The 24,288-nt window shown below is 58.3% G+C and overlaps 1 long non-coding RNA gene across 1 annotated transcript; it reads right to left on the bottom strand.

Moving 5' to 3' along the window:
* Nucleotides 1-5,057: 5,057 nt before the first annotated feature.
* LOC125122324 (uncharacterized) lies at nucleotides 5,058-9,259 on the bottom strand. Its single transcript, XR_007133769.1, has 4 exons — nucleotides 8,949-9,259; nucleotides 7,727-7,864; nucleotides 7,177-7,236; nucleotides 5,058-6,279 (listed from the first exon to the last, which is right to left on the bottom strand). It is a non-coding gene; the product is annotated as an uncharacterized LOC125122324 (long non-coding RNA).
* Nucleotides 9,260-24,288: the final 15,029 nt, after the last annotated feature.

The raw sequence follows: 24,288 nt of genomic DNA, 5'->3' as shown, positions 1-24,288 counted from the left end.
GCATCCATGAGGTTGAGGGTTCGATCCCTGGCCTCGCTCAGTGGGTTAAGGATCCGGTGTTGCCATGAGCTGTGGTGTACGTACAGTCATGGCTCAGATCCTGCGTTGCTGTGGCTGTGGTGCAGGCTGGAGGCTGCAGCTCCGATTGGACCCCTAGCCTTGGAACCTCTCTATGCTGCAGATGTGGCCCGAAAAGGCAAAATCAATCAATCAATCAATCAAAATATGAATTAAAAAAAACTTTCTGTGTTGTATCTATCTGTTTAGAAATAAATCTATCTGACTTTCATGCTGCAAAAAAATTTCCCCTAAAGGGCTCTTTTGAAAAGTCTGAGTATTTATAAATGCTCAGGGCGACACAGGAAGGAGTGTGGCACCTCAGCCCTGCGTGGCACCCCCTGCCCCCTGCAGCTCTGCCCTGTGACAAGCCCCTTGACAGGTGGCAGCTCCTCCCTGCGGTGCCGGGACAGTGCCATCTGGTACTGGGGGTGGTGCCACTGCCCAGGCCACCAGGAGCACAGCTTCCGCAGCCCCCGCCCCTGCCCCCAAGCTACAGCCAGACCACCCAGCCTGATGCCTCCCTCCACAGAGCGGGAGAGGGGGGCTGGGTAGGGAAGGGGCGGGGGTCTGAGAGTGCAGGCAGCCCCTCCGGGGTCTGCAGCTGCCTCTTGAACCTCCAGGGTTCCCCGTCTGGAGACACAGCTCAGGAAGTGGTTCTGGACCAGCTCCTCTGCTGGAGAGGCCTGCACCCTGGTCCGGATTTGCATCTTCAGTACAGGTGGAAAAGCCTGGCATCCTGCGCGTCCTCCACGCGGGGCCTGGGCGGAGTCAGGCAGCCCTTGGAGCCCACCGCCCACTGAAGGCCAGTGAAGCTGCCGCAGGACGCGGGTTCCAGCGCTGGGACCGCAGTGCTTGGTTGCTCTGCACAGCGGATGCCAGTCAAGGGCTGCCCTCAGCTCACCCCCTTCAGCCCAGTGAGTGTGTCTCGGGCCACATGCTGCCTCAGAAGGAGTCCTTTTCATCTCTTGCGTCTTTGTCCAGGTGGACTGTGAAGGGCAGGTGGGGGCTGCTGAGACCACCCCAGCTCCCCCCCACCCCGCCCCAGGTCTCAGGGAGCCCCTCCCTATGCCCCACCTCCCCTGGGTGGGGAGCTTGGGCTTTGCCATCTGTGCTGTGACTTGTGGGGTCCAGGAGGTCTGAGCTCTTACACTGAGGGGCTTCAGCTTCCCGTGACGAAGGAGAGCTCCCCATCGAAGCCCCCCTCCTCCTATCGCAGCCGCCCTCCCCCCATCTGAGCAGGTCCTGGATGCAGCCTGTCCTGCCTCCCGCTGCCTGCTGTGCTCTGGCTGGAGGCTCTGGTCCAGCAGCATCTGCTTGGCTGCAGCTCCGTGAAGTGTCAGGGGGAGCAAGGCCGTGAGCTGCCTGGCCAGCAGCCCCGGGAGCCACCTGCCGAGTCTGCACCGGATGTCAGAATCTCAACGCCGGCCGGATGCACAGGCCGCGGTGCCCTGCTGCACGGCTGGCCTGGGCACAGGGGGTGCTGCCTCTGAGCGCTGTCTGCTTGCTCCTCGCCCACCCAGGTGCTGGGTGCAGAGCATAGGACACCACCCAACTCTTTTTTTTTTTTTTTGTCTTTTTAGCTATTTCTTGGGCCGCTCCCGCGGCATATGGAGGTTCCTAGGCTAGGGGTCAAATCAGAGCTGTAGCCTCCGGCCTATGCCAGAGCCACAGCAACGCAGGATCCGAGCCGCGTCTGCAACCTACACCACAGCTCACAGCAACGCCGGATCGTTAACCCACTGAGCAAGGGCAGGGATCGAACCCGCAACCTCACGGTTCTTAGTCAGATTCGTTAACCACTGCGCCACAACGGGAACTCCTACCACCCAACTCTTGCACTGTGGGTCTCGGGGACCAGAGGTGGCTGCTCGGGGTCAGGCCTACTGCCGAGCACACAGTCCCAGATTTTGTGGCTGATTCCTTCCTTGAGGTGTGTAGACCCTCGCAGGCCTCCATCTGTCACCCCTGCACCCCCCCTCCTGGCCCAGACAGCTCTCCTGTGCTGCTGTGGCCCAGCCACACTCCTCCCTAGACAGGAAGCTGGGTCATCTCGGAAGCAGGGGACCCTTCAAGCTTGCCTTTGCTGTCACCTCCCCGGACCGACACCTCCTGGGTTGGGCAGGCTGGCAGGGGCTGTGAGGGGGGCACTCAGGCTCTTCCAGGCCCTCTTGGACAGGGTGCCCGAGAGGACAGCTCCTGTCACCCAGCCCAGGCCAGCAGGGTCAATGCGGCCCGCGTCCTCCAGGGCTGCCCTTGAGGGTCAGTGCAGGTGGTCCCTCCGTAGGCTGTTTCCCGCTGATTGGCCTCCATTCAAAGCAGGGTCCTTGGCAGCCCTGGGGAGAGGCACCTATGTCCCGCTGGTCAGCTCTGCCTGTGCCCCCTGGATCCAAGGGCCCTGAGCTGCCAAGAGCTGAAGCAGGAAGCTGGAGTGGCTGCTGACCCCTGCTGGCCCTTGGGATGGCACGGTGTGCACCTGTGTGAGCACCCGGGGAGACACGTGAGCACTTGGGGAGACGTGTGCACACCTGGGGAGACATGTGCACACCTGGGGAGACGTGTGCACACCGGGGGAGACGTGTGCACACCGGGGGAGACGTGCACGCCTGGCGAGTGCTGCCAAGGATGCTCAGGGAGCAGAGTCTGAGGGAGGAGCTTGGTGGGCTTCGTCCCAGTAGCAGTCTGTGGTCTTGGGGACCCCCGCCCTCTTGTCCTCTAGCAGGGGCCTGTCCAGTGACCCCCCAATGGCCTTCCTGTTCTCCATGTCGTGGTCTCCACATGGGGTGTAGGAGTCGCCCCGGGGTGAGGAGGTGCAGATGCTCCTTTGAATGCGGGCTCTGCGGTTTGGGTGGGGGCAGGGAGCTGGGCAGGCCAGGGTCCTGGGCTCCTTCGAGGCCATGCCCCTCCCTGCCCCAGACTATTCCAGGCCATCATCCTCGGGCCTGGGATCAACCCTCTTAGAAAATCAGTAGATGAGCCTGGGATATTTAGCTCATCTGCTGATTCTGGGAGATTCTCAACCAGCTCGGCTGGTTTGGAATAAAGCTTTGTGTCTTTGCTATTAGAAATGCCTCCAAGGAGTTCCCGTTGTGGCTCAGCAGAAACGAATCTGACTAGTGTCCATGAGGATGCAGGTTCGATCCCTGGCCTCGCTCAGTGGGTTAAGGACCCAGCGTTGCTGTGAGCTGGGGTGTAGGTCATAGACGTGGCTCAGAGCCTGCATTGCTGTGGCTGTGGTGGAGGCCAGCGGCTGTAGCTCTGATTTGACCCCTAGCCTGGGAACCTCCACATGCTGCACGTGTGGCCTTAAAGGGAGAAGAGAAAAGAAAAGGAAAGAAAAGAAACCCCTCCGACCCAAGCAGCCCCAGCTGGTGACTGAAACCCGGTCACCCATCCAACCCCCGGCCGTTTTCCAAGAGCACCTTCGTGCCCAGGGAAAGGATGTGAGCGTGAGGTGGGGGAGGGGCCCAGCGCAGGAGGCCTCTCGCTCTGGCCCCTCATGTCCTTTGCACCCTCGCTCTTAACTGCAACCCCTGTGGGGCCTCACCCCCAGCCCTTGAGCTGGGCCGGTTCTGAGCTGGGCAGAAGATGTTTAAGGTCGAAGCTCAACGCCTGTGAGAACCTGATTCTGCAGGAGCAGCATGTGGCCCTGAGACCACCTGTTCCCACCCCACCGAGCGCCAGGTGAGCTGGAGCAGGTGTGAGACGCCTGTGGGTCCTGCCCTGCGGCAGCCTGTTTGCACAAGGCGCGCTGCTCCTCGTTCAGGCGCGGCTGTGCCCGCTCCCTTCTTCCGAGGTTCCTCGCCTGCTCGGCCTCAGATCTCGGGTGTCACGGCAGGATGGCATGTCTGTGTGGGTCTGCCAGCTCAGGGGTGCACAGGACCCCGTGGAGCCTCAGGGGAGCACCATGGGGTGTAAAAGTCTCCCACAGACGGTCCCGGCTGCCAGAGGCAAGCGGACCTCAGAGCCGCTGTGGTTCAACAGAGGCAGGCTTTTCCAGGCACTGATGGCAGTGCCAGCGGGACCCAGCCCTCACTCGGGGCCCCGCTCCCCAGCCCCCCTCAACAAGCCCTGCACGTGCACACGGTGCTAACTTTTAAGGTTTTCTTAGGAATCTCAGTTGGGAAACACATGACCATGCCTTGAACAGCATCCGATTCTGAGTTGGCAGGAAAGCACTTGCAGTCACGGTTCGATGTTTATTCATGACTTTTGTGAGTGGTGGTAGAGGGTGATGCTAACTCATAGCAAGTAAATGTCCTTCCTTCCATTTGGGAACCGAAGTGCTCGTTATTTATTTTTGAATGTTGCAGGCAGGTATTGCTCATGGAAATAGGGGGAGCTCCACACTTGGAAAGGTAATAACCCCTCAGATGTGTAGAGCATTTTAACATTTTGAAAGTGCTTGTATAGCAGGGGGCCGGCTCACGTGTTCAGAGTCATTCTGTGTTGATAAAAAGCAACGCCTGTGCAGGGAGATGCGAGTGTACCTTTTTTATGAGCACAGAGAAAGGTGAGGAAGGATAAGCCACACGAATAAAGTTTGTTTTTCTCTGGAGAGGATGGGAGGCAGGGAGGAGATTGCTGACTTTTACTTCGTAGACCGCTGAATTATTTTACTTTTTAAAATGTTCAATAAAATGAGAACGACAAATCATCCATATTTTCATTTCCCTCCTTTGAAGGAGTCCAGTTATTTCCCTAGGGTTACGTGCAGAGGCAAAGCAGGTGGACCATCCATCTTCCACGCTGTTGACTGTGTTTACTGAGGTCCTACTGTGTGCCCATCCCAAAGTGGGGTGCCAGAGACACCATCCTCAATAGCCGAGACACAGCCAGGATACGCACATGCTCTGGAAGGCGCTCCAGACAGCCCCCCAGGATCTTGCCCTCCTCTCGTAATAATTTCACGATGTCACCCACACAGCAGAAACTCAGTAAACACCGAGTCCCCGTTTTACAGATTTATTTATTCTTCATTTACTTATTTATTTAGCAAACATTTATTGAACACCTACCATGTGCTGAGCTATGTCTGCAGAGCAGACAAACACATGGTCAAAGCTACGGTGCTGCGGGACCACTGAGGAGGGTACCTAAGTCTGGCCAGGGGTCTGGGAGGTCCTCACGGAGGAGGTGCTGAGCTGTACAGACGGGAAGGACCCAGCCAGCCAAGGTGGAGGGAGCACAACAGGCAGAGGGAACAGAGGGTGCAAAGGCTCAGAGGCCGGGTGTGACAGAGCGGGACATCCGTGGAGATACATGTGGTTTGACAGCGGAGGGGCCCATAAAGGCCGTGTTGCGAGGATGGCAGGTCCCCAGGTGGACTTGTATCCTGACCGCCTGGGAGGCACAGGGAGAGACCCACCCGGAAGGAAAGCTGCTCGAAGGAGGGGCGCACCCGAGCTGAACGCGGGCCTCTTCCTCCTCTTGTGAGAACGCGGGGAGGAGACCACAGACCGTGGTCCAGGCGGGAGAGGATGGTCCGGAAGTCAAGGATGGCTGGGGCCCATCCGAGGTCCAACGGCCGCAGGTCACTGTGTGTGACCCGGGCCGCTGCGGGGAGAGGTCCCTGGGGAAACCAGTTTTCCGCTTCCCATCCGCTCGGGTGGTGGAACCAAAGGTCAGACAGGCCCAAGCGGGCAGGTCGCTGAGAGTTGCGGAAATACTCGCCACGGTTACCATGTGACGCAGACGCTTGCCTCCGGGTACAGGCCCGCGAGCAAGGCAGACGGACGTCCCCGTGAAAACCTGTTCCTGTGTATTTACGGGGCACCATTCACAACAGCCGAAAAGTAGGAGAAACCAAATGCCCGTCGACCGAGGAGCAGACAACCACTGCGGTCACCCCCCGAGGGAGTGTGTTGGATCATAAGCAAGGAGTACAGTACTGACTCCCGCTGCGAAGGGCACGAGCCGAAAAACACCCGCAGTGAAGGAAGCCCCGGCGCAGCGGACACACGCTCTGGGACGTCCTTTGTACGAAACGTTCCGGACAGGGAAAGCTGCGGGCAGAAAACAGACTGGCCATTTCTTAGGGTTGGGTGGGGACTGGGGAATGGGTGGTGACAGCTGGAAGGTGCAGGCTCCTTCCGAGGTCATGAAAGTGTCCTGAAGTTGACGGCGGTGCTGCTGGCACACGTCTGCGGATGGACCAAAACCCACCTCACTGAACACTCGGTAAGCGAGCACGTTATGTGGTTGTGTTTAGCGATACACCTGCTAAAAAGGGAAAACATGATCGTTTTACCCACATCCAGGCAAAGGGCAGGTTGCCAGGGCTGATGGGCAGCTGGGTGAGGAGGTAACACGGGCTTGTGCCTTCATTTCTTCATTTCACCCCCACTGGGCAGAGGGCGGGGGTGGGAAACCGAGGCCTGGCCCTGGCCCCCCGTGGCTCTCCCTGGGGGTGGGTATCGGGGCCTGGGCCTGGCTGTCCACACAGAGCTAGTCCTGCTTCCCACGCTCCCATCAGAACCAGCGATGGCAGGTGGTTCAGCCCGGATGCAAAAGGGCACTGGCCTGTAGCTATTTTTTCCACAATATCACGCTGATACGGTTCTTCTAGAATTAAGAAAGAAATCCTAAAAAATACCATTTTTTTTTCCTTAGACATTCAACCCAAATGTGAATTCAGTTTAAGGAGAAGAGGAATGGGTCTCTGGGCTGCCAGGGGTGCGTGAACAAAGCGGCCTTGGCCAGAAGGAGTTGGGAATCTCTTAGACTTGGTGTGCAAAGGGACGCCGGAGGCCTGGCCACCTGACCTTCTCCAGAATGCCTTTCAGGGGGACCAGACTTCCTGGCAGAGGCAGAAAGTTCTAGGGCAAAGGCAGGTGGAAGGAGGAGGAGGGGGCAGGGCGCTCTGAGAGGTACCTACTTCTCATTCAATCAGCTTAACAGTCACACCTTGGCCAAGTTCAATCATTGAAAGAAAGAATGAATGAAAGTCCTTCCTATTTTATTGGGAAAGAAACAGACTCAGAGAGGATTGGATGTTTTGTGGTTATCGTGGGGTGGAAAAAGGCCTTTGAACCAGGCCTGCCTGGCTCCAAACCACGCCCCGCCTCCCCCGACCCCGCTGAGGCCAGAATCCATAAGGCTGGGTGCATGCAGACTCACCTGGAAGCAAGCGCACTTTCCCTGGAGCCCAGGTCTGCCTGGCAACACTGTTTCACTTTTCTAGGATTAAAAAAAAAAAACAAAAAACAGGAGTTCCTGTTGTGGTGCAGTGGTTGACGAATCCGACTAGGAACCATGAGGTTGCAGGTTCGGTCCCTGCCCTTGCTCAGTGGGTTAACGATCTGGCATTGCCGTGAGCTGTGGTGTGGGTTGCAGACGGGGCTCGGATCCTGTGTTGCTGTGGCTCTGGCGTAGGCCAGTGGCTACAGCTCCGATTGGACCCCTAGCCTGGGAACCTCCATATGCCGTGGGAGCGGCCCAACAAATGGCAAAAAGACAAAACAAACAAACCAACAAACAAAAAAACCAAAACCTAGAGAACGCCTGCCCTAATTTTGTGTGTTTTGTTGAGGTAGGGATTTATTCCATTTTTCTCCCTTCTCCCTGGGTTCCCAGCCCGCGGAGCTGGATGTAGCCTCGGGCTGGTGGGTTAATGTCACTGGGGCTAAGAAGCAGGACAGAGAGGAAAAGCCAGTGCAGACATTCCTACCTGGGCTGGGGTCCCGGAAGAGCCTGTGCTTCTTCTTGCAACTCAGTATTTGTGTTGTAGAGGAAACTGCTGGTTATCTTGACCCTGCGGCTTTGATCTGGAGCCCCAGACTCCAACGTCGATGTCCACCTGAAGATGCTGGGAAGTGAAACGAACCACAAACCTTTCAAAGGTATAGAATTTTCGACAGAACAGGGTAGAGGTGAGCACACGCAGAGGGTCTGGAAGCACAGCTATGCCAGAAACCACACAGACGGCCAATGTGATTTAGCGTCCTGCTGGGGCCCTTGCACTCAGATGAAAGATCATAGCACCTGTGCTCCCCCACCACGCCGGCAGTGCTGGGGTCTCAGAGACCTCACCAAGCTGCAGCCTCAGAAAAAACCTGGCAGGTGCACCAAAGCCCCCGGGGCAGAGAACACGAATGCCTTTCTGCCCTGCCGCCTGTGCCTGTGCCAGACATCACTAATCAACCCAGGGCATCACCGATCAATTCCGGTTCTGAAAATGCTGTCTCCACTCAGCACTTCTGGTAGCCCTGGGCTGGTAAAAACAGGCTGGGATCCTTCTCAGCTCTGGCTCTGGAACAAGGTAAAGTCATGAGCCCTTTTCCCAGGGACGTCTTTCAGGGCCTTGGCCAGCACCCATCACCTGGAATCCAAACCCCACAGTCCTGGGGGTCCCCCAAGGACTCAGCAGACCCGTGCCACCCACGGCTCTATGGGGGTGTCACCGGGGCGGGTAGGAAGGTGACAAGCAAGCTGGTGTTCTCCCTTTCTGGACAGACCCAGTGCCTCCCCTCCCCCTCGCCCGTGCTCCTCCCCTCCCCATAGGCCAGGATGGCTGCGCTGGGGGCACCCTTCTGGGCACAGCCCCACCCCTCCTGGCCCCCGCAGCCCTGGGACCAATCGGCTGTGCGAAAAGGAGGAGGGTCTGGTGTGCTCCTCCCCCGAGGTCGGCCTGCGGGTGGGAGGCAGCAGGACAGGTGTTCCTGGCCCCTCCTCCACTGCCTGGTCCAGCTCAGCAGAGGGGGGGGCAGGCGGGGTCTCCCTGAAGCCTTCCTGCCCCTCCCACGATGGTCGGCCCTGCGCAGGGGCTGCTGGCATCTCTCCTCTGAAGTCTCTTTTATCTCCAGGATCATACGCTGTCCTGCAGCATCTCCTCTGTTCTCAACATCTAGCGGGCTCTTCAGACGGTGATGACACCTCGTGGGAATTCTCACCCCTTTCTGAGGTCCTGAGCCACCCGAGGCTGTCCAGGAATAGCCGCCCCCAGCCGCAGAGTTGGGTCGTGAGGAGGCTGCGGCCAGGACCCTGCCCTCGTCTGCACCGACTCGTGACAGGAGGAGCAAACCCCTGATGCGTGGGCGGCCGTCCAGACGAGTCAGGCTGTACCCACGTCCTGGCTGTCCCCGGCCTGCTGTGCTGGGCCCTCCCTGCCTGTCCTTCCGAGCTCCTCACCCAGGGCAGCTGCTCCAGGCTCCTGCCAGGGGACGGTGCTGATCACGTGAAGGGCAGGGCGGCGTCCCGGCGGAGGTGACCCAGCCTCTCTGGCGAAGGGCCTCAGCCAGCACGGGCTCAGGGTGTCTGGCCTCCAGGCCGGGAGTCCCGGAGATGGCCAGGAAATCATGTTGTGGCCTGAATGTGTTCATGCACCGAGGCTGCGTCCCAAGAATGACGGTATTTGCAGGAGTGGCTTTTGAGAGGTGACTGTGGTTAGATGAGGCCATGGGAGAGGCGTGATGGGATTAGTGTCCTTATGAGAACTTCTGTCTCATCCTCTCTCTGTCTCTCCACCTCGTGAGGACGTGGCGAGAAGGCAGCCGTCTGCAAGCCAGGAGCTGAATTTGCAGGCGCCCCGAGCCTGGGCGTCCAGCCTCCTGGGCATGAGACTTAAGTGTCTGTGTTTAAGCCCCAGCCCGAGACACGCAGTAGTCGTGGCAGCTGGAGAGAGCTGAACAGACAAAGCCAGCCTTGTGGTTGGGGCGGCTCTGTAAGGGTGGGTGGGGCCCAGAGAAGCCCGGTTGGCTCCTGGAGAGAAAGCCACTTGCCTCTTTGCTGAGGGACCCACTGGAGATAGCCACCACAGCCACCATCCTGGGGCTGGGACCTGGAGCCCGCGAGGAGCAGGGCGTGGCGACGGGGTGTCTGTCCCTGGACAGGGCACCATGGAGCGAGGCTACAGTGTGGAAGCTGCTTGTGGCCGCCGTCCGGCCCCGCAGGCCCTCGGGGGCATACCCAGAACACCCGTCCCTTCAGACCTCCTGTTTGTAGCTGGACATGGAGCGCAGGGCAGAGCTGTCCCCTGGCCTCCTCCTGGTCCCCACCGCACCTCGGCCCTGTCCTTGCTGGGTGGGGCTGTCGCCTGGAGCCTCCATCTCGGCCGGACACCCCAGCCTCCCAGCATCCTGCCTCTCCATGTCCTCTTCTGCCCAACCCCCGGCCTCTGCCTTTCCGTTGGCCGGGGCTTCCCTGAACCTCTAGGCTGCCAACTCGCCCTCCCCCCGAGAACATATGTGCCTGGCCCTGGAGCCCCTCCGCCCCACCCTTCCCCGACACGGCCCCCACCCTCTGCCCCCCGCCCCCGCAGTCTCCCCTCGGGCCTTGCCTCCCAGCGGGAGCAGGACCCTGGCTCTCTCTGTAAGTAGTGAAGAGCCAGCTGGCCAGGGCGTGTGTGTGTTTCCGAGCGCCCCCCACCCCTCTGTGTCATCACCGTGAGGGGCACAGTGTCCCCAGCAGGGCGGTTCCCTCATGGCCCCCGTCACAGGGCCTGGCCACTCACAGCCTGTGCTGCGGCCACCTTGAGTCCTCAGCGGAGAGGCGACCGTCCCCCCCCCACTGGGTACATCCCTGCACTTTCCGCCCTCACCCCCCGGGGACCCCGCCCATAACACTTGCCCCCGCGACCCTCCTCCTGAAGGGGGGGCCCGGGTGTGTGGAGGGGTGGCTGGCTGGGGACAGCACGATTCTGCTGAACGGGGACACCGGCCATGGGCTGTGCTGGGAGGCAGCAGGGACCTTGGCCTCCTGAAGCCCAGGTAGCAGGTCCCTGGGAACAAGGGGCAGCCGCCTGGATCCCCGCCTTGGCCGAACACCACTGGGATGGCCTGAAGTAGAGCCAGGAAATAGGAATCAGGGTGCCTGGCCTCACGTGAAAGAGAAATGTGTGTTCACACGCGAGCGCCCCGTTCTGGGAGCAGGCATCGTGATGGAGTGAGTGGGGGGACCCAGGGGACACAGGGCTGAGCCGCGACCGCCCCCACCCACGTGGTGGGGAGGGAGGGCATGTGTCAGACGGCTCTCTAGCGCCTGGAAGCTTGTCACCCCGTGCTTGTCAGGGAGCAAGTCCAGTGAAGAGCGGTGATATTCTGAGTGATTGCTCAGCCTTCTGGGAGCACAAGGGCCGGTGACAGATTTCAGGCTTTCGCGCGTGTTATGATTCTTAAGTGGTGTTTTCCACCTGCCGGCCTCGGGCTGGGTCTGCTCGCTCCCCACTGCTCCCTGGCCCTGGTCAGGTGCCTCACCGCCCAGAGACACAGCCCGTCCAGCTGCGTGTTTAGTCCTCAGCCTGGGGCTGGGGTGGCAGGATGGTGGGGTCTGCGGGGCTCTGGAGTCTCCAGGAGGAAGGGCCGTGGAGCGTTCCTGCACCTGCCCGCCGTGCAATGCCCAGGTGTGCGGAGCAGTTTTCCTGCAGCTGTGCCCAGGGAGCTGGCTGGAGCCAGGCACTGTGGGGGGACGAGCAGGTCCCTCTGAGCCGGCCGGGTGAGGACGGAGTGCCTGCACAGGTAGAGGAGGGGCAGGGTCGGGCAAAGAGGGCAGAAGAGACCTGCTGATCACCTTTCTGGGCAGGGATCAGGCGCAGGCTCGAGGCGCCACTCCTGGAAGAACAGTACCTGGAAATGCCGACAAGAGCTGGGCATCCGGGTGGGGCGTCCACGGTCCCCTTCCCAGGACTCACCCCTTCCTCTAGGGCGAACATCCTCCGGGACCCCTGCTGGGCCCCTCGATCCACCCGCCTCTCCTTTCTCTGAACGCCAGACCCACAGGCTCTCCCGGACCGCACGGTGTGCCTGTCCTGGAACTCTCTGCCATGCAGAAGGCCACCAGCGGCCTCCACGCTCTGCTGGAGCAGGCCCGGTCTCCTGGGCCATGTGTCCAGGGGCGGGGGGTGGAGGGCTGCAGGAGGACGTTTCCTGGAAGGTTGCTGATGTCGCCGACAGCTGGTCCCCCACAGCTGATTCATTTTAGGAAGGAAATGGAAGGGACCCTTAAGCAGCGGGAGGCCTTTCTATTGTGAGCCACGCTTGTGATTCCTTGGCTCTGTGGGGTCTGTCAGGAGCTTCAGGACGGCAGGAGTAGCCCAGCTCACACACGGGGATGCCAGACCAGGGGGACACAGCAACTTAGGGGCCCCACAAATATCTTTCAACCAGTAGATAAACTTCCTCCTTCCTCTGGGCCCCGGAGGACGCGGGCTGAGTCTTGAGTAGCCCCAGGGCTGGATGTGGGCTGCCCCGTCCATGGGACGCTGTCCAAGGAAGCTGCAACTTGGGGGTGCAGGATGGAGAAGCCTGGCTCCTGACTGCAGCAGTGCTGAGCTGCCACCTCCAGGGGGTGCCCTGCAGGGCAGCCCTTCTGGCAGGTGCAGGGATTGCAGGGCCACCTGACGGACAAAAGCAGATTTCGGCCCCCACTGTCTTGCATGCCCTGCTCAGAGGCCAGGGAACAGAGGGGGCAGGAACCCTAGGAGCTTGATCCACACACTGGCCAGGCGGTTGGGATGGCTCAGAGAAGGAGGGAGGAAAGCTGGCCAGGCCAGGCATCCTGCCACGGGTGGAGGGGGCGGGAGGGGTCGATCGCAATTTGGGTACAGCAATAAGTGTTGCTTTCTTTTGCAGTTCCAGGCTGTGGATGCCTGGAGCATAAACATATATACGTATGCATAAATTATGCATGTAAATTACATCTCTTATTATGTAACAATTGGTTGTGAATTATACATACAGAACTTATATATAAATTATACATCACATTTATATATAAATACAGAAAGTGTTTTGCCCATATTTATGCTTCATGTATTAATATATTAATATACTCCTATGGCTTTTCTGCTTTCTATTTTTACTTAATAATTCATGTTGCAGTTCTCTCCATACAGGGCATACAGATTTATCGAATCCTTGTAGACGGCTCCATAGCTGGCCTTTGTGAGGTGGCCTGTGATTTATTCATCCACTCTGCCTTTGATGGGTATTTGGGTCACGTCCAGTTTTTCACTATTGTACGGAGGGCTGCAACAAACCCACGCTTTTCTCCTTTTATCTATTAATGTGGGAAATTAATAGATTTCTTAGCATTGAACCAGCCTTGCATTCTCCGAGTGAATAACACAGGTGCTGTGTTTTTCAATTCACCCATAAATTCTGCTGCCTAATATTTTCTATGATGGTTATATGAAAAGTCTATAGTTTTTCTGCAATGTGCCTAATGGCTTTTAGCAGGGTGTTATGCTGGATATGCAAAAAAGTGGTTTATGTATTTTACTAATTTTTTCAAAGAGTGAGCGCCTAGGTCTAGTTATCAATTCTTTTTTTTTTTTGTCTTTTTGCCTTTTCTAGGGTCGCTTCCCACGGTACATGGAGGCTCCCAGGCTAGGGGTCTAATCGGAGCTGTAGACACCAGCCTACGCCAGAGCCACAGCAACTCGGGATCCAAGCCGTGTCTGCGACCTACACCACAGCTCACGGCAACGCCGGATCCTTAACCCATGAGCAAGGCCAGGGACCGAACCCGCAACCTCGTGGTTCCTCGTTGGACTCGTTAACCACTGCGCTACGATGGGAACTCCTAGTTATCAATTCTAATGCATGTCTCTAATTCCCTATTTTCTGATTGTATAACTTCAGTTTTCAGTTTTCTTTAGTTCCTGTTTCTACTCTTTGTCTAACTCTTTGAGTCGGAAGTTTGATTTATTTATTTGGATTATTCCCTTTGTCCACAGACGTGTGCATAACAGGATGTGTTAAATGCCCACCACTGTGTCAGCTATGTCTCTGAGGGCTTCTTGGTGGTCCTTTTATAATTCATGGTCTCCAGCTCTTCTGTGACTGTCATTCTTTTTGACCTAGTATTGAGCTGAGAGAACATGTAAACATTTGAAAGTGTTTTTTTGTTTTTTTTTTTTCAGACTTTGCTATTGTTTTGTTGATTGGCTCTAATTTTGCTGTGACTTCCAGCTTGTTGTTTTTGTTTTGTTTTGTTTTTATGCGGGGATCAAGGTATGTGGGCTTTATCATTACTGGTTCCGGGGGAGGGTCTGTTGAGGTTCTGTCTGTGCAGAAACCTCCAAGCTGTCCCCGGTGGCACACAGGCCAATCCACAGGAGGGAGGAAATACGGGAGCTTCGGCTTCTCGACACGGTTATCACAGCCTTGCCCAGCGTCTGCTTTGGTGTGTCTTGTAATGGACTGGATGAGTTAGATTTTTATATCACACATTAAGAAGTCTAATTCAGAAACAAATTAGAGGCATCCATATCCTGGGGCGCCTGGTTAAAAGGTTTTTATTGACGGGGTGCATGACCGAAAATGTTTAGACACCCCTGGGGTAACACAGGATCTATTTCTGTGACTATTTCCCGGGTGCTTTAAATGAGTGATTTTCTGTATGCAGGATAGACACTTAACACAAGACGCTGATTTCTCATTAATTTTACCGTGCTCAAGTTCCAAATTCCTAATCATTTTAAAATCTGCTTGATCCGTAAAGACGCAGGGATACCTCCCCTCCTATCGGATGTCTGCGGGCTTTTCTTCGCATCGCTTCCAGCTGTTTCTGTAGATTAATGCCGTTGATGTGCTGTACTCAGTTTGTGACGACACTGAGGCGGACTGTATTCTTGGTCACTATAAGGTGACCTCTTCTCCTGTTGAATATGCTTCTCCTTCTCTTTCTGGGCACAGTAACCCGACGTCACCCTCCGGGCTGCCCCCTCTCTCGTCGGAAAGTGTGGTTTGCTTTGTCTGCTGTTTGGCAACGACCGCAGCGGCACATTCGCTTCCCTGAGGCGAGGGAGGGGCCTCCTCGTGGACGGTAGATTTACTCCTAAACAGGTGGACGTTTGGGATTTAAGGGCCACCAGCAAGGTCCCCCTGGGTGGGAACTGTCCTTGTTCAGAACGATGACTGGTGCGTCCGAGCCGCTGCGGGCCCACCACAGACGTGCGTGGGTTCGCGGGAGACCCCGCCTCGGACTCCGCCCCGGTCCCGCCCTGGTCATGCCCACCGGCGCGGTCCCAGCCTGGCGTCCTCTTTGGGTTTGCGGAGCCAGAGGTGCTCAGATGAAGGTAGAGGTTGACCCTGGCTGAGCCCCAGGGGTCCGCCCTCCCCTGGCCCCGCCTCCCTCTCTCCCTCCCCCCTTCCCTCCTTCCATCCCTCCCCCCCCACCCCCAACCCCAGCCACGTACAGCGGCTCCAGAGACCACGCCGGCCCCAGGCCACATCCCCGCAGGCACAGCTGAGACGCGCTGCTCTGAGGCAGGACACACCCTCCTCCGGCGGGGGAGGCCACCTCGGCTTTTTGAACCCCCTCTGACGGGCAGTGTCCACCACGGAGAGTGGAGCGAGGACTTCCCCCACCCACTGCTGGAGGGGCTGGCTGTCCTGTAGCCCTGCAGCCCCACCTCCCCCTCAGGTCACCACGCCGGTGGGGGGAGAGGGCGTGGGAGTCAGGAGGGGCCTCGAGGCACACAGGTAGGGCCAGAATGATACCTCATGCCAAGGGGACCGTGCTCTAGCCGAGGTAATGGGAGGCCCTGGGCAGCAGTGAGCAGAACAAGTGCATGATGGCATTTCTAGAAAACTTTCTGGCTGCCACGAGGTCAGAGCCGGGGCGGAGGGCAGCTGTGGGAAGGGTGAGGAGGGGGCGACGGCAGACTGACTGGGAGCTGGGACTGGCCACCACGAGGCCAGAGGCTGGTGGTTGGGGGACCTCCACAGCTGGGCAGCTGGGAGGCTGGGGGTTCCCTGCCCACCTGGGGAAGGCGGAGGGAGGGGCTCTGCTAGTTTGTGTGTTGAGGGGTCTGTAGGAAGCCGACCCCACCAGGACGTGCTGGCGCCTGGCGTGCCTGGTTCTGAGGCAGGTCTGGGCACAGATGGAGACAGGACCTGTCACCACACAGGTGCCCTGGCAGTGCCGTTCGGGTGGGCTTGCTCAGGGAGCTGAGGATGCGGGCCGGGCCCAGAGGCCTGGAGGATGGCTTCCTGGTCCGCTCCGCTGTGAGGCAGAACTGGCAGACGGAGGCCAAGGGGCTGGGTCCTGGGCATGAAGGGCCCGGCCACGCCTGAATCCAAAAGACCGAAGGTGCTCAAAACCTGCATGGCGTCTGCCCAGCTGCCACTTAATTATTCAGGGCAAGTTCCATTAACGCTGACCCAGTGACCTTCTACGGAGCCGGCTGGGCACAAAGGGAGCTCTGGCTTCTAAGCATCAAACCGCCAAAAGTGGGCCAGGGTGACCCCACCTGCAGTGGACAGTCCCCCGCCATCTCTCCCCCGGAGCCCGAGGAGGCGCTGCGCAGTGGGGGGCTAGGGGCTGGGGGCTGACCCTGGGCCCACTCACTGGAGCTCTGAGGCCTCTGATGCCAGGAGCCCCAGGTTAGCGTGGCCTGGACAGGACGGCGCCCAGCACCATCAGACGGCCGCCTCCGGATGCCACCTGGAGGCACCTTGCGGGGTGAGGCACTCCCAGCAAGGGGCGGGGCCGTGGCTCCCGCGGAGGCTGTTTCTGTCCCTTCTGGTCGGCAGCGTGGATTTTGGTCCCTTGACATCCTAGGATGTCCAGGTGTGGCTGGACTTTGAAGAGGCAGGTTTCGGCCTGACTCCTCAGGACGAGGGAGCCCGGGCGCTGTGAGGATGCCGCAGCGCAGGCAGAGCCGAAGTGATGGGCCGGGACGGACGGACAAAGGGCAGGAAAGTCCTGGCCCTCATTCAGACTGAGGCAGCTCCTTAGCGGGGAACCAGCCAACGTGCCAAATGAAGTTTCTGCTCGCGTCACGGCCGATTTAGTTGTGTAATTATTGGCAGTGCACGGGGTGATTAACGAGATGCCTGGCACGTTTCTCGGGCTCTCACCTCCTCTCCGCACCTCTCGCTCCAACAGTTCCTTTCAGCCCTCAGCTTCTCAAGGACACGTGTGAGCCAGAAGCCGACGGCTGTCCTGGACCCTCGGTGCCGTCTGCCAGGCGTAGAAGAGCCCCGCGCTCCAGGCCCGCTCTGCCCGCAGGTGGACGTTCCCCACCTGCAGCCGCCCAAGGTCACATCAGCCCAGCGAGGGGCGGGGGTGTCTGTGCCCCCACCCCCCATGGCCCTGCCCAGGGTGAGGGCTGGGTGAGTATCAGGTGCCCAAGCTGGGCAGGAGGCCCCCAGGGAATTCTTGGACGGCCCCTGCCCTGATCTGCCACCTGCTGCACTCCTGGCTTTATTCTCTGGCCACGCCCCACCCCTGGGCCCACTCTGCACCCCCACAGCCCTGGGTATCCTTCCTGCGCCCCATGGCCACGCCTGTCCCTCGATCCCTCCCCACCAGGGGTCTGCGCCTGGCTCTCCCCCAGGGCACTCCACCCCCAGCCTTCTGTTCTCAGCCGTCCAGGGTCACGGCAGCAGTCCCAAGGCACAGACGGACCGAGGCCAGCCCACTCTGGAGAGGCCAGGGGACCCGGCACAGCAGAAGGACGCAGGCTGCATGTCTCCGGCCACCAGGACGCTGCTCCCCTCCGAGGAGGGAAAAAACCGCCTTAATTGGTGTCTATCGCCTCTCTTGTTACTCTGGCTTATAATTTAATTGCTCCTTTCAGAAACCTGTGTTGCTTTTATCAAAAAAAAAAAAAAAGAACCTTGCTCATCACAATTGTTAAAAAGTCACAAATTCATCAGAGTATAAAGAAAAAAGCAGACAAAAAAAATCGCTGGAAATCTCACCAGCCACAGAGAAGAGTTTGGTGTATTTCCTTCCAAACCCTGCACTGACCATATGAAGACATAATTTTTAAAGAGTGGACTTATGTTATCAGTACTATTGTCTCAGTGTTTGCACAGCGGCACCGGAGATAATTTTCACATTGATACGTATAGATGTACCTCATGTATGCCTACAAACTACATGTGCAAATTTAGACCCTATAAAATGTTATGCTTTTGCATACATACGATATATAAAATACATATGCAGACACACATACATCTCATCTATTTCCGTCTATTTCAAGAGCCGCATTAAATTATGGAAGTGCAGTGGTTCACTTAACCGACTTCATTTTGATGGACACTTGGCTTGGTTTTACTCATTTAGAATCAAAAATAATGCAGCAGCGAGCATCTTTGTATTCTGGTGTGAGTGTTTCTGGAGATGAATTTTTGGAAGTGGCGCTGCTGGGTCAAAAACACGCATAAACTGAAGCGTGATGGGCGCTGTCAAGTCGAATCTCCATCCAGAGCGTAGCGGCGTGTGGGGCCTCTCACCTTGTCAGCGCTGGGTGGCACCGCCTCTGTCACTGGGCCAAGGAAACGCCTGCCCATCACTTCAACTTGAGTTTTTAGAATTATTAGCAGATGAGAATGTTTCCATATGTGTACTGGCAGTATTTTAGGGCTAAAAAAGTAAAAAAAAGTCTGCTACTTCACAAAAATTAATTTCAGATAGATGAGAGATTTATATATTTTAAAAAAATTCATAAAAGTAATGTTATGTTGTGGAATCATAAGGGGGGCGACTTTTCTTAGCGTGACAAGGCAGAAAGTATTTTTTCTTTATTTCCCCCTCCCCTTTTTTTTTGGCTGAGGTAGGCAGTGGCTCCATATGGGATCTCAGTTCCCAGACTAGGGATTGAACCCCAGGTGGCAGTGGTGAAAGAGGAGACTGCTAGGGAGCTCCCCCAGGAAGTGATTTTAAAGGCACGGAAATGACTGCATTTTAAATTCAGTAAAGCAAAAGGCATCATACAGAAGGTGCAAGAGACACAGCGAGATGGGGGAAAGATTCTAATGTAAAATGCAAACAATGTAGAATGATAAGAAGGAGAAATTGCAAAAATCGAGCAGAACTTGGGGCTACGCGGCGGGACCACGCCGGGGATGAAGTAAAACCGCGCCCGGCCCCTTTCCCGCGCGGCTCTGGGGGAGGCGCCGTCCGCACGCGGAGGAAAAAAGCAGACAAAATCGGGCACCGCGCAAAAGCCAAGTGGAGGGAATGCCTGGGGCGCCGGGCGGTGGTGGCGGCGGCGCCGGAGGGCCAGCGCTGCCCGCCGGGAACCCGCGCGTCCCCGCCGTCGGGGTCCCGAGGAGGGGTCTGCCCGGGCGGCGGAGGTTGGAGACATGGAGGCGCAGAGACAACCAAGGCCACAAGCGCCCAAAGCCACGCGGCGGGAGAGCAGCGGGGGTCAGCACGTGGCCCGAGGCGCGGGGACGTGGTCACAGCCAGGGGAGGGCGGGGGGCGTGGCGTGACCTCAGCTGTGACGTCCCTCGGTGGGCGGGGCGCGGCCTGGGAAGCAGGACGGGCCCGCGTGGCGTGTGCTTCACAGGGTGCGGCACTGGACACCCGACGGCGTGAGTGTGGAGGCCGCATCTGCCATCAGGCTGGGGGCGGCCGGGAGCAGGCTGGGAGGGCGAGGCTGGGGCAGGGCGGCCGGCTCGGCCGGAGGCCTCGTCTGCCCGGTTCCTGCCCTTTCCCTGGGCCTGTGAGGCTACCCTCCCGCAGGGACAGGCCCGCTCTTGGCGAGAGGGTGGGCCTCGCCTCCCCGCTCCCTGCGGGCCCCGGGAGGACCCACGTGGCCAGCAGGCGATGACAGGATGGAGGCTGACTAGGATGGATGTGAAGCTCACCCAGGGACAAAACGGCTCTCAGGCCGGGAGACGGGGCAACACGTCCCTATGCGAATAGCAAAAGCGAAAACGGTGGTGTTTCATAGCTGTTCCAAAGGCACGTGGGGAAATTTGACAGCTGCCTTAGTTATCAAATGGCTGGTAACAAATCAACCCCAACTTGGCAGCTTAAAACAACAGGCATGCATTATCTCAGCGTCTGTGGCCAGGGTCTGGGGGAAGCTCAGCGGGTGCTCCTGCATTACGGTCCCACGAGGAGGCTGTGGTGCAGGTGTCAGCTAGGGCCATCGGGGGACCCACCTCCCACTCCTCACGTGGCTGCCTGCGGGCCTCCTGGGCTGTCGGCCAGAGATCTCCCTGGGCTCCTCACCAGGCGGGCCTTTCCAGGGGCACAAGGGGGCAGCTGGCTCCTGCCAGGACAAGAGATGAGAGACAGAGAGGGAGAGGAGGGAAGGAGAGAGGGAGGGAAGGAGGGAGGGAGGGAGGGGGAGAGGGCAGCTGGGGGGCTCACACGGCCCTCCGGCCAGGGCACCCCTTCGCCTCCAGGACACTTTCTTGGGTGTGAACCAGGGCAGCCCCCACACCAGGGGAGGAGGCTCGTCAGAGAGGAGGTGTAGACACACTTTAAAACCCCGCCACTGGAGTTCCCTGGTGGTGCAGTGGGTTAAGAGTCCAGCATTGTCCCTGCAGTGGTTTGGGTCACTGCTGTGGCGCGGGTTTGATCCCTGGCCTGGGAACTTTGACGTGCCGTGGGCGTGGCCAAAAAAGTAAAATAACCCCCCCCCCCCCCCCCGCCACAGCTTTAGGTGATAAAACTTCTTGCGAGAACTAGGAAAGGAAGACATCCTTCTCCATAAACTCTGGGTTGTATGTTGTATTATTAAAAACCAGCAGCAAGTACCATCCTGAATGATAAGTACAGACTGAATTATGATGCGAGTTGAGACAAGGCCTCGGGCAATCAATGGAGCTTAATTAACGCCGTTGCTTAGGTTATGTGGGTGCGGCTTACGTGGTCACAGCAGACGGGAAAGTGAAAGAAGGTGGGGTGGGTTCTGGGGGAAGAGGCCTGGCCTCGCACGGTCCCCACACTCAGGGTCGGGGTCCTCTGGTTACAGTGCCCGCCCTCCGCTCTCAGGGAAGCCACCAGCGTCCCTGGAATGTGGCCACAGGGCTGGCTGGTCCGAACCAGCTCCCCCTCCATGGGGCCGAGACCCGGGGCGTGGCAGGAGCCCCCACGTTCTCAGCACGTCACTGGTCCATCCTCCTTATCCGTCCATCACAGTCAGGGGCCAGGGGTGCTGGCGGGCGGGCGGGGGGAGCGCAGAAAGCCCTGCCATTTCCAGGAACACGTCGCAGAGGCCTGTGACCTGAGACCAGGGGGACAGCTGGGGCAGGATGTTCCTGGGGTCTGGGCGGCTGTGGCCGCTGTGGAGGGGCTTCCCTGCCGGGACCGGTGGGGTTCCCGAGGACTGCTCTTGGCTGGGGGGCTGTCCTGTGCACCCCGGCCCCTGCCCACTGGATGCCAAACACTCTCCTCCCAGTTGAGACAAGCAGAGATGTCTCCAGTTGCCACCAATGGTTGAGAAGCACTGCTCTACCATTGGGCAAAGGCTGCCTGGCTTAGAAGTGAGAGAGGGGTTCTCCAAGGCCAGTGCTTGTTCACGGGCAAAGGCCGTGATCAGGAAAAGCTGCACACCCGGAACAGGAGCGGACAGGCATGGGCCTTTCCAGCGTATATTGTAGCGAGAACTCGGGCTGGTGAGCTTGAGGGGGGCCAGGCTGTGTCCTCTCTGTGGCCAGCTGTGGCCCCCACCTGGGCAGGGCTCTGGTGGCGTGAGCTTGGCCTAAGGGCTGTGGGGCACAGAGCAGAGACTCCAGGAGCCCGAGCCCGGCTGGGGGGTCAGCCCAGCCCCCCAGCTCTCCGGAGAAGCTCTGGGCCATAGTGCTGTGTGGTGGCAGGTTCCTGCCTCCAAGATGTCGTTAGAGCAGAAAATCAGAGGGAAGGCAGCGCACTTCTGAAATCTGTCAAATTAATAGCCACAGGAAAGCCTAGCCCACAAAAAGATTCATTCTGAATCCCCTAAACTTTAGCTGTCACATTCAGTGAGTTTCCAGGAGGCCAAATGCAGAATGCTAATACCTTTTCTAGTCCGAGCCATCCGATCTTAATTAAATCTGCAGCACACTGAATTACTTTAACTATGACTTTCCAGCCAAAAGCATTGTGAAAAATGGTTTTTTCCCTTCTTATTTTAATCAGATTTCCTAACATCCGAGTGACTGTGCTGGTGGAAGGGCTGTGTGTGCAGACACGGGGGCAGCAGGAGATGCCTTGTTCCAAATCTCCTCCTTGATTTCAGGTAACAAGACCCATGGACTTCCCGTTGCGGCGCAGCGGAAACGAATCCGACTAGGAACCATGAGGTGGCGGGTTCGATCCCCGGCCTCGCTCCGTGGGTTAAGGATCCAGCGTTGCTGTGAGCTGTGGTGTAGGTCGCAGACGTGGCTTGGATCCCGTGTTGCTGTGGCTGTGGTGTAGGCCAGCAGCTACAGCTCTGATTCAACCCCTAGCCTGGGAACCTCCATATGCCGCAGGTGCAGCCCTAGAAAAACAAAAGACGAAAGAAAGAAAGAAAAGAAAGAAAGAAAGGAAGACCCACAGGCGAAAAGTCTAATAACCCAAAGCAGGGAGGAGCGAGGGCGACACGTGTAACAGCAAAGGACACAAAAAGCTCAAATCGGCAGCAGAGGCAGATGGTCCAGCGGAAAACGGGCCAAATACCTGAGCAGCCACCGCTCAGGAGAGCAGGCCCCCGGGGGGTGTCCTCTCAAGGCAGCAGGGATTGTAACTGAAGCAGCTACTGGGGTCCTCAGCTCCGGTCCCCTTTCCCGACCTCCTGGCTGCAGCCCCCCACCCCCCGGTGGCCAAGCAGAGGCCACCTCACTGGGCCTGACCGGGGCCGGTGATGAACTGGCAGGAAGGAGATGCCTGCGGGAGTGGGGAGGGGCTGACGCCGCCAAGACCCCTCCTGCTCAGCCCTGGCTTCTGTCTCTCTCGCTTCCCTCTCCCCCACCTCCTCGGAATCACAGGAACACCCATCTCAGGCTCTGCTGTGGAGACCCCCGCCCAAGACACACGTGGCAACTTCAACATACACGGAAGCTGAAGGTTCACGTCCCCTGAATTCTCACGCTCAAAACTGCTCCTCAATGCGATGGTGTTAGGAGGTGGGGTCTCCCGAGGTCATGAGGTCATGAGGGTGGAGCCCTCTTGAGTGAGATTAGTGCCCTTATAACAGAGGTCCCAGGGAGCGCCCACATCCCTGCCCCACGTAAGGTCCTGGGGAGAAGACGGCCACCTATGTCCCCTGTGTCCTCACACATTCAGGGCTCTGCAGGTGGCCGGGTAAGTGCATGAGTGTCCACCTGGGTCACCAGCAGCCTAGAACCACTTGGTGGCCACAAAAAGGTCCCTGAAGCCACCATGTACGGCTGACCACACGAGCACCCTGACCTCGGGGGCTGAGAGAGGGTCTTGGGGGTAGCAGGTGGGGTGACCGACCCATCATTATATCCATGGATCAGAAGTTCTCAGGTCCTGTCTCCAGGTCTCATGCAATAGGGGTCACTGCTTTACCAAAAGGATTCCTACATCTTGTTCTTCTCACTAGTATCAGAGAGAATAACTGAAACACGGGTTTTAAAGGTTTGCAGTTGCCACTGGGGTGACGCGGAACCACACGCAGGTGCTGGGCGGCAGTTTCCAGGCAGAGGTCAGAGCCCAGCCCACCCTAGGCAGGTGGTGTCGCCTGCAGCAGGTGTCACTTTGGGGCATGAGGCATGAGAGGCTTGTCCTGGAGCCATCATGGAAAGAATTCTTTCAAATCAGTCAGAAAACATGAACTCTCCAGGGAGAGGTCGGAGAAGCAGTTTGTCATCTCTGTTCTGGAGCCACATGCTCAGCTTGAAGTGCCATCCCATGGTCCCTCTGCACTTGAGGGCAGGTAGGATGCACGAGCTGGGCAGGGCTCAAGGTGGCTTGACTTTGGTTCACTCCCCATGCAGCTGGTCGAAGGGCAAAGAGTCCCGGGGAGAAAGATGCAGGAAGCGGGGCTGATGGGGGGCCGTGTGCGGGGCAGATACCAGGGTGCGGCAGGGTGTCTGAGCAGCGAGCAGGGCACTGGGTACCTTCTGGCCAGGCCACGTCAGCACTCACCTGGCTCCACGGCAGATGAGCAGTGCTTCCCAGGGGCTGGAGCCCCGCAGCCTGGCTCTAGGTTCTGGAGTCCTCACTGTGGACCCTGTTGGAGCCGCTGTCTCCCCAGCCTGCAGCTGGCCTGGTGCCCGGAGGGTTTCCTTGTGTCCTGGGCCGAGCTCGGCCCAGTCCCTACACCTTTAGCCAGGGCCCCGTCACGCAGGGTCACAGGCAGATGCTCCTGCCTCCTCTGCCTCCCCACATTCTCCCAGCCTCCCTCCCGCCAGAAGTAGACCCAGACCCAGAGGAGGATCCTTAAATACATTGATCGGCCCGGGACCCCAGTCTGGAGGTGAGATTTCCTGCGACCCCCAGCCCAGCCTGGCCTCCAGGGCGTGTGCCCGGGGCTCACACAGAGCCCTGCCCGTGGATCCTCCCTGGGGTGGGAGGTGGCCCGGGTGTGGGCTCTGCGCTCGGGCTTGCTC

This window comes from Phacochoerus africanus, chromosome 3 (assembly GCF_016906955.1).
Source record: "Phacochoerus africanus isolate WHEZ1 chromosome 3, ROS_Pafr_v1, whole genome shotgun sequence".
Taxonomy (NCBI): domain Eukaryota; kingdom Metazoa; phylum Chordata; class Mammalia; order Artiodactyla; family Suidae; genus Phacochoerus; species Phacochoerus africanus.
This window is presented reverse-complemented; position numbering and strand designations above follow the sequence as displayed.